This window comes from Neofelis nebulosa, chromosome 11 (genome assembly GCF_028018385.1).
Source record: "Neofelis nebulosa isolate mNeoNeb1 chromosome 11, mNeoNeb1.pri, whole genome shotgun sequence".
Taxonomy (NCBI): domain Eukaryota; kingdom Metazoa; phylum Chordata; class Mammalia; order Carnivora; family Felidae; genus Neofelis; species Neofelis nebulosa.
Genome location: NC_080792.1, coordinates 89,040,334 through 89,054,481, shown reverse-complemented (window position 1 = coordinate 89,054,481; position 14,148 = coordinate 89,040,334). Strand labels below are relative to the sequence as shown.

The following is a 14,148-nucleotide window of genomic DNA, read 5'->3' as shown; positions in this document are numbered from 1 at the left end:
TGTGTGAGTGGAATCATACAGGATCTGTCCTTCCTGACTGGCTTCTTTGGCTCAGCACAATGTTCTCCGGGTCCATCCGTGTTGTAGCAGATGTCAGAATCTCCTCCTTTTATTTTTAAACTTTTAAATTTTAAAAAATATATATATATTTTAATGTTTTATTCATTTCTTGAGAGAGATGGACAGAGTATGAGCAGGGAGGGACAGAGAGGGAGACACAGAATTGGAAGCAGGCTCCAGGCTCTGAGCTGTCAGCACAGAGTCTGACGTGGGGCTCAAACCCACCAAATGCGAGATCACGACCTGAGCCGAAGTTGGACATTTAACCAATTGAATCACTCAGGTGTCCCAGAATTTCCTTCCTTTTCAACGATGAATAACATTCCATTGTATAGATAGACCACATTTCTTTATGGGTTTGTCCATCATTCATTGATCAACGAATGCTGGGGTTGCTTCCGTGGTTTGGCCATTGTGACTCCAACTCTGGGGCTTTTTTTTTTTTTTTTTTGAGAGACAGAGAGAGAGCATGGGAGGGGCAGAGAGAGAGGGAGAGAGGGAGAGAGAGAGAGAGAATCCTAATCAGGCTTTGCACTGTCAATTCAGAGCCCAGTGTGGGGCTTGAACTGAGATCATGACCTGAGCCGAAATCAAGAATCAGAAGCTTAACCGACTGAGCCACCCAGGTGCCCCAACCGGGGGCTTTTTGAGGGTCTAGTGAGAAAAGTATAGGGCCAGGGCTCAAACTGGGCTAGTCACATCTCCAGTACATGCACTGGTCCCCCTTCATCTGTAATTAACTCAGGTCCTTGGGCCCAGGCCCCAGTGGAGAGATGATCATTCCAGAATGCCCTCCCTACTTGTACCTTCCTCTCCGAGCTATGCTGCCTTTGCTCCCCATCAGCCCCCGTATTTTCTCCAGAAAGACCAGGGCACAGCATGCTGAGAACAGCCCTTGCTGGAGGCTGCTGGCCTCCTGAAGTTCTGACCAGCCAGCTGACCTTGGACATGTCTTTTCTCTTCTCTGAGCCCCTGTCTCTCATCTGAAGGGCAGTGATCTGAGACAAGGGACTCACGTGGTGACTTGTGTTAGCTACTCACGAGGTGCCAGTCTCCTTGGAAATGCCCCCCAAATGGCTGTCCCCATCCTTGGTCCTGCTGTCTGTACTGCCAGCCCTGTTCCCTGGTATATTCTGTGCACAGGTGTTTGCTGAGCACCTGTCTTGGGCAGGACGGGAGGCTAGAGGGGCCTGCCCGGCAGAGGTGTCTTGAAGTGACCCCAAGGGATGACTGGCCAAGTCAGGGCCCCCGGCAGGTATCACCCTTCACATGCGTGCCCAGGGCCTCAGTGTTATCTCATTTGATCCCACCTGACCCTTGAAGACGAGGCCTGAATTTGAACTCACTTCAATCTGGTTCCAAAACTAGTCTCTCCCACTGCATCTTGCTGCCTCCAACTAGTTTTGTTTTTGTTTGTTTCCTGCCACCTTTGTTTTGCTCAGGGTGGGAGGGCTGTGTTTGCCCCCACCACCCCCGGCCTCCCCCCCCTCCCCTGTTCCTGCTGTTCGGTTCTGGGGCTGTTCAGAGCCTCACTTCCCACCCTGTTGACACAGGGCTGTTGCTGAGTTGGTTTTGTTTTTGACCTAGTCAGCCTGGTGGGGAAGTGGTGGGTTGTGTGCGATGATGGTCTTGGGCCAGGGGAGGATGACTCCATTGCCCGCACCCAGACACCCCCTCTTCTTTGTGCCCCCCCCCTGGGCTCCCCTGCCCTGTGCCCCCCCAGCCCAGGCCGCCGAATGCTGCTTCACACAGCTGTGCCCCTTAGGTGGCTCTTCTCCCCCCAACCCAGTGCCTCAAGGCCGGGATGGATTTGGGGTAGCCTGGGGCCTGGAATTAGGGATTCTCATTTCCTCCCTGTGACCGACTTGCTCAATGACCTTGACGAAATTTCCGGCACACCCTCGGGTTCAGTCTTCGTTTGGAGGGGGGAAAGGCCTGTACAACCGCCTGGTGTCATCATGGGGTGAGTGAGAGCGTGGGGGCCGGGGCCCAGCCAGGCAGTGGGAAGGTTGGGAGGAACAGTCTTGATGAGTGATTTCTTGTAACCCTTACCGTTTCGAGCATGTGAGGATACCGTTCAAAGGGAAGGGCTCCATTAGCAGGCTTGTCCCGATACTGTGTCGCATCACAGCGGGGCTGGCATCGCAGCCGCGGCCGTTCCTTGGGTGTTGCGTGCCGAGCACTTGTCACTGCCCCGGAGTCTAATCCCCCCTCGACTACCCTACGGAGGGACGTGGCATTGGAGCTAGTTTTATAACCGTAAGAACTGAGGGTCAGAGATTTCGAGTAACTTGCTAAGGCCAGGTGAAAGGTGGAGCCGGGATAGGAACGTTGGAGCTTCAAAGATCTTTGATGTCTTACCCCCTCCTCCAGGGTAAGCCTGCCCCTGCTCCAGGCTTTTCTCTCCAGACCCTGAGCCCAGTCCCTTGGGGGATCCCCTTGGCAGCCACAGCAGCCAGAAAGTTCTGTCTGTGTTCACATGGAAAACCTGCTGTAGGACAGAAACGCACAAAGGCCTTACCTCAAAAGAGAGCCCTGGGACACGGCTGCGTTTCTGGAACTGCAAAGCTGCTCCGTTGAACCTGTTCTTTTTATACTGTACATTGAAGCGACTTCACAGAATAGTCAGCAAGCGTTTCGCAGGCAAGCGCCCAGTGTCCCAGGCCCTTCGGGGCACTTCCATGCGCCTCGACAAAACCTGGTGAAGCCCAGTTATTTAGACTTGCCAGGTGAAATGCAGCTCAGTGAGGAGGCCAGGCCACTCGTCTAAGGCCGCTGGCTCCTATGTGGCGATGCTGGGGCTCGATCCCAGCGTGACTGGAGCTCTCGCTGCCCCTCCGGAAGCCGGAGAGCAGGAAGCCCACAGCCACCAGGCTCCCGCCCTGTTCCTCCTTCCTCTCGTCCGGGTGCAGTCTGGAGACACACGTGGCTCAGCAACGTCGCAGGGCTTGGCCCAAGCAGGTGTCCGTGGCCGCTGGAGGCTCCACCAGGGCTGGGTTCCATCTGCAGAGCAGGGCTTCCATCATTGTTTGCTCGTGTGACCATGTTTATACGCATTTCTGTGTGTGTTTATGTGTGTGCGTGAGGTTGTTTTTTGGTTTGTGACTGATCTTGCACAGGATCAGGGCTTCATGAGTTTTGGGGGCAGGGTGTGTGTGTGACTCCCTCCCCTCCCCCCCCCCCCCAATCATCTGGGCTGCACCAGCTGTGGGATGAACCAGGGCTGACGCACACTCGTTTTCCCCAGTGAGACATTGAAATGCAGACCCACAATTCCTTAGCCTCAATTCCAGAATCCAGCAAGCTCGGAAAACCAAGCACTTTTTCATAACTCATTTGGCAGCAAAATCCCGCCTGAACCGAGGTGAGGCTATTTATAGTGCAAGTGAGGCTATTTATAGCCTTCATGTATTCTAAGTTCACGTATTTCACTGCAGAAATGTCAACTTATTTGGTTATTGGATGCTGCTGAAATATGCAATATCATCCATCTAAATGCGGGGAGTTCTGAATTCTTAAATACATCCGGCCCCAAGGGTAAGACCTCTGCTGTGAGCCTTCTGCAAATAGCCTCTTGCTCCCAGGCGCCCACAGCGTCCCCCCCGGCCCCACTGGGATTCCTGGAGCTGAAGGGAGGACCCCCCACCCAGCCCCATAGCCTGGGCCACCGGCAGTGCCCAGCACTTAGATATTTTCAGTATTGCCATGGGTGATGGAATACATCTTTACTGCCAGGCACGGTGCCGGGTGCTGTCCACACTTACGTCTGTCCCCTCACTGGATGTGTCACCACGCTCCTTTACAGTAAGCGGAGGCTCAGGTTCAAGCATCCCGTCTCAGGACAGAGGGGTGAGAAGGGCAAGCGCTGGGGCTCCAGCCAACCTGTCCTTCTACCTCACTGCCTGTCTGGGAGGGCGTCTAGGGACGGTGTCTAGGGACGTGGCAATGGGTGTCCCTGGATTTGCAGCCAAAGCCCGTTGAAATGGGGAGGGAAGAAGCATGTGGGGCCCCAGGTGCACGTGGAGGGGAGCAGGCAGATGCGAGTCAGGCCCCTCCATTGGCAGGGGGGAGGGGAGGGAGCAGGAGCCCCTCTGCTGCTGCAGGGCCTCCCTCGGGACCCACCGCCCACCTACGCTGTCATTCCTGCTTCTCAGAGAGTCCCTGTTGTAAGAGCACCTGTGCCGCCCCACCCCCACCTTGTCTGTTCCCAGCAGCTGGCAGCTGATCACACGTATCTGCCCCTGCCCTTGGGTCTTCTCTGCAGTCAGTACTCACCGAGGCCCCAGGTGCTCAGACAGATGGTGAAACTTTGCCTAAACCCCATCTGCTCACTGTTCTCGGGAAGCACCTCCCCACAACCTTCAGCGCCTCCCTTGTATCTGGGAGCTTCGGCGGCTCTGAAGTCCCCAAGGGTCCATGCTTCCCAGTGTGCGAGCTCTTTCCTGTGCATACCCCATCAATCATCCTGTGTCAACCCAAGGATCCCTCAGCACCTGCCATGAAGTCAGGCCTGCCTCAGAGCCTTTGCTCAGCCTCTTGCCCCCCAGAATGCTTCCCCCGCCCCCGCCTCAGGCACACCCACCCTGCAGAGCCATGGTGCAGTGAGATCAGAGGAACGCTGTGATGGCTGTAGCTTTCTCATCTACAGAGCTGTCTGAACTGGCCTTAGGGCGGGTGCCTGGGGTAGTCTGTACCTTGGCCGGAGCCCTACGGTTTGTGGAGTCCCACCAGAAAGTGCTTCCTTCTTGCCAACCCTTATTGGGTTGGAAAGTTTCTCAGAGCTGCCAGGACTTAAAGAAGGCAACTGTGGCATGCCGTAGAGAGCTTTGGGTTGAGAGGCCAGGACTCTGGGCTCCAGGTCTGTCTCTGCCCTCACTCCCTAGAGGGAGGAGAGGGATGGATGTGTATGGGATGCAGGATGGATGGATGCATGGGTACATGGTGGGCACATGGATGCACATGTGGATAGATGGATACGTGCGTGAGTGAATGCATGGTCTCATTCACACATGGATGTATACATGGGTAGATGGATGGGTAGATGCCTCGATGGATGGATGAAAAGATCAATTCCCTGTCCTTCTCTGGCCTTAATTTCCCATCTGTGCAATGACAGGATTGGGTTACAGGTTCTGTGTTCTGTGATCCTGTCTGTGACCCATGCCCCATGCCAGGCACCTATAAAGAACACCATACCTGTTCTGGAACCCTTTCTTGGCTCTGCTTTCAGCTCACACCAGACGTTCCCCGGGCTGGCCTTGCAACCCCTGCCTCCAGCCTCTATCCGTGCGTGTGCTGTCTGCACTCCGTGTCCACACATCTGCCTGGAGGTGTACTTGTGCTTTTTTTGGCCTTTGTTTTTGACAGAGCCGTTTGTTTGTCTGGGGGAGGCTTGTATGTTTATGACGAGGAGCCACTGAGGGATCGGTGGGTGGCAGTGTTGTTGTGGAAGGGAACAGCGCCCCCTGGAGTTGGGCAGCCCTGTAGTGGCAGCAGGCCCTGAGGTCCACCGCCGAGGGCACGTGGCCCCCGTTCCTCCAAGAACGCATAGTTTGTGGGGTAGCAAGGTCTCAAAGCAGCACAGGCGTGTAACATTTTGTACGGTAACACACCCGCTTCATGCGTGGAGAGCTTGGCGGGGGGAAGGGCAGCTGTGGCCTAGGAGGCCGTGGGCCAGGGATGGCTTTCTCAACAAGGCAGGTCTTGCTGGGGCTCAGCTCTCTGGGCAGGGTGTCCCTGGGGGGATGGGGACCCAGATGATGACACCAAGTGCAGGCACCGAGACTGGCCTGGGACCCGATGCACAGGGTTGTCCCATCTTCAGCTTGTGCGCGAGACCGGATACTGGGACAGGGAGCCGAGGTGTTCTTTGGTGAAGAAAGGTGAATTCTGGAAGGTCTTTAAGCAGGAGAGCGATCCAGTCAGTTCCCCCTTTCTTACAGTACGTGAGGGATCTTTGGTGAAAAGACAAGACTGACTCAGAAAACTCACCTAGGAGTGGTATACTGAGCCCTCCAGGCCTGATGCTTCACATAAGGGGCTGGGATGCTGGCTCACTGAAGAAGGGGCGGCTGCCGGGACCTGTGGGACAAAGAAGGGAGACTGACTAGCTGGAGTTTTGCCTGACTTTTTTTTTTTTTTTTCTGAAAAAAAGAAAAATCTTCTTGGAGATATAATTCACGTAACATAAAACTAGCCATGTTAAGGTAACAGTTCCGTGGCATTTAAATACATGCACAATGTATTAAATTGTGGTTGTGCACCCACCACCTCTGTCTAGTTCCAGAACATTCTCATCACCCCAAAAGGAAACCCCAAAACCATCAGCAGGCAGTCCCCATCTCCCCTCCCCCAGTGCCTGGCATTCACAGGTCTGATTTCCTTCTCCACAGATTTGCCGGTTCAACATTATCATATCACTGGAATCACACATACATCAAATGCCAGGGGCTTTTTTTTAAATGTTTATTTATTTTTGAGACAGAGACAGAGCATGAACGGGGGAGGGGCGGAGAGAGAGGGGGACACAGAATCTGAAACAGGCTCCAGGCTCTGAGCTGTCAGCACGGAGTCCGATGTGGGGCTCGAACCCATGGACAGTGAGATCACGACCTGAGCTGAAGTCGGACACTCCACCAATGGAGCCACCCAGGTGCCCCGGCTTTTTTTTTTTTTTTTTAAATGTTTACTTATTTTGAGAGAGAGCACACACGAGCAGGGGAGGGGCACAGAGAGAGGAGAGAGAGAAAATCCCAAGGAGGCTCCATGCTGTCAGCACAGAGCCCGACGTGGGGCTCAAACTCATGAACCGTGAGATCATGATCTGAGCCTAAATCAAGAGTCAGAAGCTTTAGTTCCGCTTTGCCCCCCCCCCCCCCATCCCTAAGCTCACCCTGTACTTTGTGCTCTGTGGCCTGCAAGCCAGTCCTGTGTCCAGCCTGGCTGTGGCTCTGGTCCAACCGGGAGGTTCAGACAGATTCTCTGAACAGATTAGTCAGCCGTAGCCTGGACCTATTGGAGAAGCAGTTCTTCCGTCCTTGTGGGGCATTGGTTTTGTGTAGGGCTGTGAGGCTTGCATAGTAGCCCCAACAACAGAGAGCACAGACTGAGCTCCAGAAGCTGCAGGTCACGTCGGAGGCCCCGGGCAGATTAAAGTGGCTCAGTGCCCCCCACGTAAGAGGGTGAAAGCTGAACTGCTGGGGAGGTGGCTCATCGACTCACCCCCCACCTGACTACCCCCTGGCAGATCCCAGGGAGAAATGACCGAAAGCCTCTGAGCGCCCCCTGTCTGACTGTTCGGAAACACCCGGGCTCTTCGTGCCCTGCCATGCACCCCGGCCACCCTTCTCTCCGACCCCCGCTTGCCAGGTTTTCGTAGAGTTCTGCAGGGTGCCTTGTGGTGTGCTCAGCACTGAAGAGGGTAATGAACCAGACATGGGCACTGCCCTTGAGCCTTGCAGTTGGGCACAGATGGTGGGAATGGGGTGAGAACAGAAGGTGAGGTGCTATGGGGGACCCTGGGCACCCGGCTTCTCCCGGAGTGGTCTAGGAGGGCTCACTGAGTGTGAGCTGGCCAGGCAAAGTCTTACAGGACACTTTGGGGCTTTGCCACGTAGACCAGGTGGGGAAGGGCTTTTTCGACAGAAGGAACAGCAAGTGTGAATCTCAGCAAACGCTTTGCTTTACGCAACAGTGAGGGATCTCCCGCCGTGCGCCAGACGCTGGGGACCGGGTAGAAGATGTGAGCACTGCCCTTGAGGGCTACAGAGCAGGGGTGCAAGAGGGAACGGTGAGAAGGGCAGATGAAGCTGGAGAGTTGGGGTGGCCAGTGAGAGGGAGGACCTGAAAGGCCGTGGGCAGAGCCCAAGGGCCTCGGGGGATGATCTGGGATGAAGGCCTCTGACCCTGGAGGTCAGGTACATTCTGACAGTTTGGAGGATCTGGGGGGACCCAGACTGGAAGGCCAGTTGGGCAGCTGTCCTGCCCCCGAGGAGAGCTGATGGGGCCTGAACCAAGGTCGAGGTGAATAGGGACAACAGGTGGGGCAAATAAGAGTCTCCAGTTCTGCGTGGTGGCTCTTGGGGACCTGGTATGCATGCTGGCCTGGTCCTTAGCACCTGTGGGACTTTGGCTGACCTGCCTGATCTCTTCCAGCTTCCTCACTCTTGCAAAATGCCCAAAAGGAAGGAACGAGAAGCTCTGGTTCCTAACCACTTGGGAGAGTGCAAGCCAGCGAATGAGGCTGGGTTAGGTTTTGCTGCCCTGACAGGACGACCCCTGGGCTCATGGCCCAGCTGCTGCCAACTCTCGATCCCTCGGGTCTGTGCAGCCACAGGGTCGCAGCGTCCCTTCCCAACGCCTGCTCCCCACCTGGGCCCACCGCGTTGTCCAGCCTTCCTCCCCATGGGCCCACCGTGTTGCCCAGCCGTCCTCCCCCAGTTAATAACTCAGGACAAGCAGACGGCCCTGCTTCCTTTCCTTCCTGCTCTCGCATCGCCTCCCGCGGCTTGTTCCTCAGCTCGGGGTGGGTGTGGGCTGGGGGGAGCCTAGGAGGCTGGCTGCGATTAGCTGGGCGCGTCTGTCTGAGCTCTCGCTGCCAGTGCCCACGGCCTCGATGGGCCCTGGGGTGCCCCGGCGTCAGCTCTGTCGGCCCGTAGCCCGTGGAGGGGGAGAGTCTCCTTCGAAACTGCTGGTCCTGCCGTCTGCCCACCGCTGACCTCACAGGGGGTCTGCTGAGGGCACCTGTTGAGCCGTTGCAGACTGGAGAGGCCACCGGTGCCCTTTTCGCTCCTAGGAGCATCCCTTCCTTTGGTCTTCCTGATGTCCCGTGAGGCAAGGATTCACACACATACTTTCCGCCGTTGGGGTCTGAAGCTTCAGAGTGCCCCGACTTACCCAAGGCCAGCGGCGGTGGCTGTCTGCACCTGCCTGGCGTCCGCTCAAGGCCAAGGGCAGTCTGCTCAGTGAGCAGTGAAGTCCCGAGAGACAGAGCCCAGCAGGGGAAGCTTTAACACGCGCGCCACTCTCTGGTCGTTGTCCTCGTTCTTAATGAAATCCTGGGGGAGCAACCAAGTGCGTGTGACCCCCTAATTGGGCTGAATGTGGAGGGAGCCAGATCTCAAGGCCTAGGTGGTGGGAGGTTACCCCACCCCTGGCCCGAGGCCAAGGAGGGCTGGGACAAGGTCCAGTGCCCCCACAGGATTGGGAGAGGGTGGAAAGACTCTGAGCCTTTCTCTGCTGACCCAGAGGACTTGCAGGAAAAGGGGGGCAGGTCAGCTCACTTCTTTCATGCTGGGAGTCTGACAGAGGGAGGAAGCAGCACGTCCTGGGCCTCCTGGCACTGGTGGGAGCTGCTGGCGTAGAGAAGCTGAATGGGCGTGAGGGCACCTCCCAGGGCGAGGGGCCACTGTGGCACGGGGCCTACCTCACAGGACACCCTGGGGCAGCTCGAAATCGAGAGTTTTGTCTCCCCAGCAACGCAAACATGAGCTGTCAGCCTGCACTCCTCCAACCCGGGTACCCAGCACTGCCCAAGAGCCCTGACAAAGTTCCGGTGTTCGCTGTCCTTCCCAGACAAGTAAACGCAGGCCGGGGTTATGTGGTGCATACAAGTGGCTGAGCCCAGCCTGATGTTCTTTCCACTGACGCTCCACTACGGCCCTGACCTGAGGGGTCAGGACTCAGGGCCTGGGACTCAGCCCTCAGGGACCCTCAGGGCTGACTCAAGCCTGACGGGGCTTGAAAACAGGCAGTGTTCTAGGAGCCAGAGGACCCCGGGAGCAGAGGCGGTGTAAGGGTAACACCGCAGGGAAGAGCCCTGGGAGAGGCCGGGGCCGCATGGTGGCCAGTGGGGGCATGAGCACATGACAAAAGCTGCCCCTCTTGGACTCGCTTCTCTCCATTTCTCTCGGTCCTGCTTTCATACTGCCTCCACTGACGTCTCACAAGCGTGTATGTTCGTATCTGTCTTAAAATCATCGTTATCAGTGGACCCGGACACTTTTGTAGACAGGGCTCCAGGGGAGCCCCGGGCCCTGGTTCCCCCTGCCCTGTCTGCTTCTGCACGGGAGGGAAGCAAGATCCAGGAGGCTCAGGAGTCTGGCAAGAAGGAGACCCTCCATCTAGGATCTGTCGAAGGGCTGGGTCTGGTTTTTAAGTGGGTCAGAAGATCCGGCAGCCTGAGCTACCCTCAGAGTGGTCCAGAAACGTGTGAATCTGAGCAAAGGCTACTGACGTGTGATTAATTTACAAACAGGCGTGCAGAGTGGGACATTGTGTACACAGGAGCCTGCTGTTCCTGCAAAGCTGTGTCAAGATGTCACCAAGCTGGGTTTTATTTTAGTACCAAGTTATTGTATGTGTTTAGCACCAAGCCCATGTGGTGCCGTGTACGTGCTGGGTGGCCGACCTGGTGGTGTTATCACCTCCGGGAGGGGAGAAACCTTTGAGGTAGTTCCAGGCCCCACGCAGGTGGGCCCAGATTTGTTAAAAGCCCAGAGCAGCTCCCCAGATTCACAGAAAGTGTCTCACGGGTAATGTCTCTGCATGAGGAAAGGTCAGTGCACGTCCAGGACACGGGGCCTCGTGTTGCCCCACGTCTGCCCTCCACCCCGGCCAGCTGCATCCTTCCCCCAACCAGATCACCTCCCCATGACCTGCGCGGACTCAGAAGGTAGATTGTGAGATTTCAGAATGGCTGTACAAAGAAAAACGCCTTAGCTGATTTGGAATTCTCAATCACTTTTGACCTTGGGGTAGAGTGAAACTTACCTTACTGCCCTTTTGGAGGAAAGGTTTACTTAGCAGGTGAATAAGCTTGCAGAAGGTCAAAAGAGGATGCACCATCCTGCTGTTAGTCAGGACTTTCCTGGTTGAGAATAACAGAAGTCCCGTTCGAGCGAGCTCCGGCGCAAGGGGGGCCTGCTGGGAATGCGCGCATCAGCGCGGGGGTTACCGGGGCAGAGGACAGGGCAGTCGGCCTCGGCAGCCGCCAGGGTTGTGGATCCGAGGCTGCCAGGACTTGTGTTCGTGCTCAGCTCCGTTGTCCCAGACTGGCTCCTGCATGGAGAGGACGGGGCTGTTGACACCTTCCTGCCTTTGCCACCAGGGGAGGGCCAGCTCCTGTTCTCTTTGACCCCAGGCTTAAATAAAGGTGCCGGCATTAAAAAAATTTTAATGTTTATTTCTATTTGAGAGAGAGAGAGAGAACACATGTGCATGAGCAGGGGAGGGGCAGAGAGCTGGAGACACAATCCAAAGCAGGCTTCAGGTTCTGAGCTGTGAACTGTCAGCACAGAGCCTGAAGCGGGGCTCGAATCCATGAGCAGTGAGATCATGACCTGAGCCAAAGTCAGAAGCCCAACTGACTGAGCCACCCAGGCGCCCCAGGATGCCTGCATTTTAAGCAGAGGCAAGATCACAGTTTGCAGATTGAGGGCAACATTTCAGCCTTCTCTTCCTCCTCCAAATCCTCTGTGTGATGGAACAAATATTATTAAATATCCAGGTGGGCAAAGAGATGCGTTTAGTGTATCAGAAACCATGATGAATCAGCAAAGGACTAGGTATGTGCCAAGCCTAGATGTGTGACATGTGAGGACCAGGAAGGGTCCTCAGGTGACCTACCCGGTTTGGTGGGTAAATGCGGACGAAGAATGAATACAACTGTCAAGTTTTCTCTCTTGTTGGGGAAGGAAAGGTGGACCTTTATTAAATCTGGGCACTCTAGAGAATCACATGTTTAACTTTAAATATTTAGGGGCGCCTGCGTGGCTCAGTTGGTTGAGCCTCTGACTTCAGCTCAGGTCATGATCTCACAGTTCGTGGGTTCGAGCCCCACATCGGGCTCTGTGCTGACAGCTCAGAACCTGGAGTCAGCTTCAGATTCTGTGTCTCCCTCTCTCTCTCCCCCTCCCATGCTCATGCTGTGTTTCTCTCTCTCTCTCTCTCTCTCTCTCTCTCTCTCTCAAAAGTAAATAAACATTAAGAAAATTTAAAATATATATATTAAAGAGTATCCCTGGGATCTGGCCCATGCTCTGTTTGTGTATATAAAGTTTTATTGGAACACAGCCACACCCAGTTGTTAGTGTATTTTCTGTGGTTGCTTTCCTGCTATGGTGGCAGAGCTGAGTAGTTACAGCATAGACTATCTGGCCCACAAAGCCTAAAGTAATTACTATCTGGCCCTTAAATGGAAAAAGTTTGATGACCCTGCTTTAGAAAAATGAAAACCAACACAAAAAATCTAGTGTAGTAGAGGGGAAAAAAAAAAGATATATCTAACAAAACAAAACGAATCCAATAAAGAGCAAAGAAGAAGAAAGGAGATATATATAATAAATAGAAAATGGCAAGAATTAGTCCAAATATCACTAAGCACAATAATTGTGAACAGAGACAGTCTCTCAGAATAAGCTAAAATTTTTTTTTGAATGAGACTGAAAAAAAAAGAAACCATTTAAGAAGAAAATAAAAGGATGAGGAAAGAAATCCCTAACAAACAGAGCAAAGAAAACAAATGAGCAATTTAATATCAGATGAAAAGAGAAGTAAAATGAAAATATTTTAGGGATAGAGGAATTGCTTCAGCTGATAAAAAGAATATTCCACGGGAAGTTAAAGTGAAAAGATGTGGACTTCCTGTACTTAACAATGTAGCTTCAAATACAGTAAATAAAAACTGATGCTATTATGAGTGAAAAAATGACACATATAAAGTAACAATGTTGAGCTTTGAAAGTCTCTAAGACGTCTACATAGATGCACCCAGATGATGAAGTTGTGTAGAACTTAATACACACACACACACACACACACACACACACACAAATAAGTACAAGGAAAACTGGGGAAATGTGATTAAAATCTATAAATCTTATCAGTGTCAATATCCTGCCTGTGCTATTATAGTTCTGTAAAATGTTACCATTAGGAGAAACTGGATAGTGGGCAAGCAATCTCTCTGTATTATTCCTTACGACTGCATGTGAATTGACAAGAAAAATCTTCAAGAGATACACGTTAGGTACAAAAAACGGAGTAACTCTTAGGTTAGATGAGAGTCAAAGCGAAAATTTTACTATTTTTTAAAAACTGTTTATTCACTTTTGAGAGAGAGAGAGAGAGAGAGAGAACACAAACAGGAAAGGGGCAGAGAGAGAGAGGGAGACACAGAATCCGAAGCAGGCTCTAGGCTCTGAGCTGTCAGCACAGAGCCCGACGCGGGGCTCGAACCCACAAGCTGTGAGATCATGACCTGAGCCAAGTCCGACGCTTAACCAACTGAATTAGGCCACTGAATATAAAACCTATGGAGTGAAGGCAAATTGGTAGTCAAAGGACAATCTGTAGCCCTAAATTCATTTATTAAGAGGCAAGCAAGACTAAACATTATTGAAGTCAGCTTTCAATTCAAGAAGCTAGAAAAATAAACTCAGAGAAGGTAAAAAGATATCATTACACATGAAGTCAGAAAACAAAATTCATTAATAATTCTAAAAGCATGTTCTTTGGAAAGACTAACAAAAGAAACGCAACTTTGGTAAGTCTGATGTAAAAAAAAAAAAGGCACAAGCGAGAAAGAGAATATAACTATAGAAGGGATTTTTAAAAATATTTATGTATTTTTGGGAGAACACAAACAGGGGAGGGGCAGAGAAAGCGGGACAGAGGATCTGAAGCGGGCTCTGTGCTGACAGCATGGACTGATGTGGGGCTCAAACTCACAAACTGTTAGATCATGACCTGAGCCAAAGTCAGATGCTTAACCGACTGAGCCACCCAGGTGCCCCTTTTTTGTTGTCTTTTAAATTTTTTTTTCCAGAAGAGATTTTAAAAAGAAAAGACTGGGGGCGCCTGGGTGGCTCAGTCGGTTAAGCGCCCGACTTCAGCTCAGGCCATGATCTCACGGCTCGTGAGTTCGAGCCCCGCGTCAGGATCTGTGCTGACAGCTCAGAGCCTGGAGCCTGTTTCAGAATCTGTGTCTCCCTCTCTCTGACCCTCCCCCGTTCATCCTCTGTCTCTGTCTCAAAAGTAAATAAACGTTTAAAAAAAAAAAAAAAAGAAAAGACTGTTTTATGCACCTTT

The 14,148-nt window shown here is 53.1% G+C and overlaps 1 protein-coding gene across 16 annotated transcripts in view; it reads left to right on the top strand.

Moving 5' to 3' along the window:
* PITPNM2 (phosphatidylinositol transfer protein membrane associated 2) overlaps positions 1 to 14,148 on the top strand; it is a 144,488-nt gene that overhangs the window by 76,286 nt on the left and 54,054 nt on the right. Inside the window, exon 1 of one of the 16 annotated variants that reach the window (XM_058691395.1) lies at positions 1,621 to 2,023. The exons of the other annotated variants lie outside the window; for them this stretch is intronic. The gene's annotated coding sequence lies outside the window, so the exon portion shown is untranslated. Of the gene's footprint in view, positions 1 to 1,620; positions 2,024 to 14,148 lie in introns of those variants that run through there. 16 annotated transcript variants of the gene reach the window in all.